At 37.8% G+C, this 5,825-nt stretch overlaps 1 pseudogene; it reads left to right on the forward strand.

The window, feature by feature from the left end:
• The first annotated feature begins 225 nt into the window (after window positions 1-225).
• Window positions 226-546, forward strand: LOC124526171 (28S ribosomal protein S33, mitochondrial-like; annotated as a pseudogene).
• Window positions 547-5,825: the final 5,279 nt, after the last annotated feature.

The following is a 5,825-nucleotide window of genomic DNA, read 5'->3' on the forward strand; positions in this document are numbered from 1 at the left end:
ATCTTTTCTGATCACAATCCTATGAAATTATTAGTCAACCACAAAAAAAAAAAAATCAGGAAAGACCACATACACAGAGGTTAAATACCATGCTAATAAACAATGAATTGGTCAATCAGTAAATTAATGGAAAAATACATGGACAGAGGGGAGGGCCTTCCAGGAGAGGGGCGCACGGGAGAGGAAGGTTGCGTGTAGGGATTCATGCTCCTTGCTGCTCAGGAAATGTCTTCACTTTCAGAATATGCCTTGCACATGAGTTGTCTCAGTGCCCGGCTACTCGGTGAAGTTGCCAGGCCCACTGATTCTAAAAACATGAAAGTGGTGAAGCTCTTCAGTGAGTAGCCTTTAGCCAAGAAGAAGGAGACTTATGACTGGTATCCAAATCACAACACTTACTTTGCACTCATGGGGACACTACGTTTTCTTGGCCTCTATAGAGATGAGCATCAGGACTTCAAGGAGGAGCAGATGCGTCTAAAGAAGCTTCATGGCACGGGGAAACCAAGGAAAGGAGAAGGGAAAAGAGCAGCAAAAAAGAAATAGTGTTGGTCGGTCCATCAGGAGAAAAAACTTCTTTCTCGGCAACTGACAGCAGAAGGTGTAATCATCTTTCCACATCTTGGGAGGAGTGGGAGCTTCCTAACTGAAGATTATTTGGAGGAACACAATCATTTCTCTCTTGAAGTCCAATCCAGTTGAATTGTAACTGGTTTCGGGGACATGTTATAATTCTGCAAAGCTGTTTTGGCCTTGGTTTTTTACTCAGATGTTTACCTCTTCCTCTAAAGAAATTATTTCATAAATGATTGAAGAAGGACTCATTTGGGCTGGAAATGTGATGTTGAGAGCACAGGGGCAAACTCATCCGATGAGCATCTTTTAATGTCCTCAGTATCCCTTCTTGCTTCCCCCACTGCACCAGATCTGAACTCCTCCATCTCTCTGACTGCTCAGACACTGTCTCCACCACCAAGCTCATAAACTTTAGGTACTTCTCCACCTAGTCCTTGGAGAGTATCTAATAAGATAGATTTGTGGGACAAGGCTGTACCTGCTAAGAGAGTACTGAGAGAGTACCCTACTGTATACAATGTACTGGGGCCCTGGTAATACCATGGTTAGCAATAGAAAACAGTCCCTACCTTGTGGAACTTTCAGGCTTGTGGCGAAGACTAAATATTATATCATTACACAAATTAAATTGTATTAAATGCTACAAAGGAAAAATCCAGACTTCTGCGACAGTGTGGATCAATGAATGGCTCAACCCAGAGATAGCAAGAGGCCCAAACTTCAGGTAGTTTAAAGAAGGTCTCCCTAGGCACTCCTGGGTAGCTCAGTTGATTAAGATTCTAACTCCTGATTTCGGCTCAGGTCATATGGGTCATGAGTTTGAGCGCCATATCGGGCTCCATGCTGACAGTACAGATCCTGCTTGAGAGTCTCTCCCTCCCTCTCTCTCTGCCCCTCCCCCCATCTCTCTCTCAAAATAAATAAATAAACTTTAAAAAAAACACATGGAAACAAATGAAAATGAAAACACAACAATCCAAAACCTTTAGGATGCAGCAAAAGTGGTTCTAAGAGGGAAGTATATAATAACAAACGCCTATATCAAGAAGCAAGAAAAATTTCAAATAAACAACCTAATCTTATACCTAAAGGAGCAACACAAAGAACAACAAACAAAGCCCAAAGCTAGCAGAAGGAAGGAAATAATAAAGATTAGAGCAGAAATAAATGATAAAGAAAATAAGAAAATAGAACATATCAATGAAATCAGGAGTTCTTTTTTTTGAAAAAATTAATAAAATTGATAAACCTCTAGCCAGGCTTACCAAAAAGAAAAGAGAAAGAACATAAATAAGTACAATCATAAATGAGAGGTGAGAAATAACAAACAACATCACAGAAATACAATTATAAGAGAATATTATGAAAAGCTTTATGCCAAAAAAATGGACAAACTGGAAGAAATTATAAATTCCTAGAAAAATATAACCTCCCATAACAGAATCAAGAAGAAATAGAAAATTTTAATAGACTGATAATCAGCAAAGAAATTGAATCAGAAAACTCCCAACAAACAGAACTCTAGAACCAGATGGCTTCAATGGCAAATTATACCAAATACTTAAAGAATTAATACCTATTCTTAAACTATTCCAAAAAATATAAAAGTAAGGAAAACTTCTAAATTCATTCTATGAGGCATTACCCTGATACTAAAATCTGATAAAGACACTACAAAAAATGAGAACTTCATCACCTCTGATGAACATAGATGCAAAATCCTCAACAAAATACTAGCAAAATGAATCCAACAATATATTTTTAAAAATCATTCACTTTTGTAGCAACGTGGATGGAACTGGAGAGTGTTATGCTAAGTGAAATAAGCCATACAGAGAAAGACAGATACCATATGGTTTCACTCTTATGTGGATCCTGAGAAACTTAACAGGAACCCATGGGGGAGGGGAAGGAACAAAAAAAAAAGAGGTTAGAGTGGGAGAGAGCCAAAGCATAAGAGACTGTTAAAAACTGAGAACAAACTGAGGGTTGATGGGGGGTGGGAGGGAGGGGAGGGTGGGTGATGGGTATTGAAGAGGGCACCTTTTGGGATGAGCACTGGGTGTTGTATGGAAACCAATTTGACAATAAATTTCATATATAAAAAAAAATCATTCACTAGAATAGCGAACCCAGAATTGGACCCATAAATGCATGGCCAACTAATCTTTGAAAAAGCAGAAAAGAATATCTAATGGAAAAAAGACAGTCTCTTTAGCAAATGGTGCTGGGAGAACTGGACAGTAACATGCAGAAGAATGAAACTAGACCACTTTCTTATATCATACACAAAAATAAAATCAAAACGGATGAAAGACCTGAATATGATACAGGAAACCATCAAAACCCTAGAGGAGAAAGCAGGCAACAACCTCTTTGACCTCAGCCGCAGCTATTTCTTACTCGACACATCTCCAAAAGCAAGGGAATTAAAAGCAAAAATGAACTATTGGGACCTCATGAAGATAAAAAGCTTCTGCACAGCGAAGCAAACAATCAACAAAACTAAAAGGCAACCGACGGATGGGAAAAGATATTTGCAAATGACATGTCAGACAAAGAGCTATTATCCAAAATCTATGAAGAACTCACCAAAGTCCACACCCGAAATGCAAATAATCTAGTGAAGAAATGGGCAGAAGACATGAATAGACACTTCTCTAAAGAAGACATCCAGATGGCCAAGAGGAACATAAAAAGATCCTCAACATCACTCCTCATCAGGGAAATACAAGTCAAAGTCACACTGAGATACCACCTCACGCCAGTCAGAGTGGCTAAAATAAACAAATTAGGAGACTATAGATGCTGGCAAGGATGTGGAGAAATGGGAACCCTCTTGCACTATTGGTGGAAATGCAAACTAATGCAGCCACTCAGGAAAACAGTGTGGAGATTCCTCAAAAAATTGAAAATAGAACTACCCTATGACCCAGCAATAGCACTGCTAGGAATTTACCCAAGGGATACAGGAGTGCTGATGCATAGGGGCACATGTACCCCAATGTTCATAGCAGCACTTTCAACAATAGCCAAATTATGGAAAGAGCCTAAATGTCCATCAACTGATGAATGGATAAAGAAGATGTGGTTTATATATACAATGGGATATTGTATATATAATATATACATATGTAAATATATATGTATATATTATATATACAATATTTATATATATTGTCTCATTATTTGGCAATGAGAAAGAATGAAATCTGGTCATTTGCAGCAATGTGGATGGAACTGGAGGGTATTATGCTAAGTGAAATAAGCCAGTCAGAGAAAGACAGATACCATATGTTTTCACTCATATGTGAATCTTGAGAAACTCAACAGAAGACCATGGGGCAGAGGAAGGGGAAAATAAGTTACAAACAGAGAGGGAGGGAGGGAAACCATAAGAGACTCTTAAATACAGAGAACAAACTGAGGGTTTATGTGGGTGGAGGAAAGGGGAAAGTGGGTGATGGGCATTGAGGAGGGCACTTGTTGGGATGAGTACTGGGTGTTGTATGGAAACCAATTTGACAATAAATTATATTAAATTAATTAATTAGTTAATTAATTAAAATAAAAAAATCATTCACCATGATCAAGTGGGATTTATTCCCAGTAAGTAAGGGTGCTTCAATATTTGCAAAGTAATCAACGTGATACATAACATCAGTAGCAGAAAGGATAAAAACCATATGATCATTTCAATAGATGTAGACAAAGCATTTAACAAAGTACAACCTCCATCCATGATAAAAGCCCTCAACAAAGTAGGTTTGAGGGAACATACCTCAACACAATAAAGCCCATATATGAAAAACCCATAGCTAACATCATCCTAAATGAAAAAAACTGAGAGCTTTTCTTCAATGGTCAGGAACAAGACATTCCACTCTCACCACTGTTACTTAACATAGTACTGGAAGTCTTGGCCACAGCAATCAAACAACAAAAAGAAATAAAAGATATCCAAACTGGCAAGGAAGAAGTAAAATTTTCACTATTTGCAGATGACATGATACTATACAGATAAAACCTGAAAGACTCCACCAAAAAACTTCTGGAATTGATAAATGAATTTAGTAAAGTTGCAGGATACAAAATCAATTATACAGAAACATGCTGCATTTCTATACACCAATAATGAAACAGCAGAAAGAGAAATTAAGGAATCAATCTCACAACTGCACGAAAAATAATAATACAGCTAGGAATAAACCTAACCAAAGAGTTGAAAGACCTGTATTTTGAAAACTATAAAGCACTGATGAAATAAACTGAAGAGGACACAAAGAAATGGAAAGACATTCCATGCTCATGGATTAGAAGAACAAATAATGTTAAAAATGTCTGTACTACCCAAAGCAATCTCCAGATTTAATGCAATCCCTACCAAAATACCAACAGGATTTTCACAGAGCTAGAACAAACAATCCTAACATTTGTATGGAACCACAAAACACCCCGAATAGCCAAAGCAAACTTGAAAAAGAAAAGCAAAGATGGAGGCATCACAATTCCACACTTTCAAGTTATATTACACAGCTATAATCAAAACTATGGCATTGGCACAAAAATAGACATATAGATCAATAGAACAGAGTAAAAAACCTAGAAGTGAACCCACAATTAGATAGTCAATTAATCTTTAACAAAGCAGGAAATAATATCCAGTGGGAAAAAGACAACTTCTTCAGCAAATGGTATTGGGAAAACTGGACAGCAACATGCAAAAGAGGGAAACTGTGTATACCATACACAAAAATAGGGGCACCTGGGTGGCTCAGTCAGTTAAGTAGCCAACTTTGGCTCAGGTCATGATTTCACAGTTTGTGAGTTTGAGCCCTCCATCGGGCTCCACACTGGCAATGCAAAGCCTAATTGATATCCTTGTTTTCTCTCTCTCTCTCTCTCTTTCTCTCTCTCTCTCTGACCCTCTCCTGCTCATGCTTTCTCTCTCTCTTTCTCTCTCTCTCTCTCAAAATAAATAAAAACTTTTTAAAAAAATGGGCAGAAGACAATAGACATTTTTCCAAAGAAGACATTCACATGACCAACAGACACGTGAAAAGATACTCGACATCACTTATCAGGAAATGCAAATCAAACCTACAATGAGATATCACCTCATATCTGTCTGAATGGCTAAAATCAACAACACAAGAAACAAAAGGTGCTGGCAAGGATGAGGAGAAAGGGGAACTCTTTTGCATCACTGGTGGGAATGCAAGTTGGTGTAGCCACTCTGGAAAACACTA

The sequence above is a fragment of the Lynx rufus genome, unplaced genomic scaffold (genome assembly GCF_022079265.1).
Source record: "Lynx rufus isolate CCGP_SWC_20201006 ecotype Redwood Valley unplaced genomic scaffold, mLynRuf1.p SCAF_5, whole genome shotgun sequence".
In the NCBI taxonomy this organism is placed as follows: Eukaryota; Metazoa; Chordata; class Mammalia; order Carnivora; family Felidae; genus Lynx; species Lynx rufus.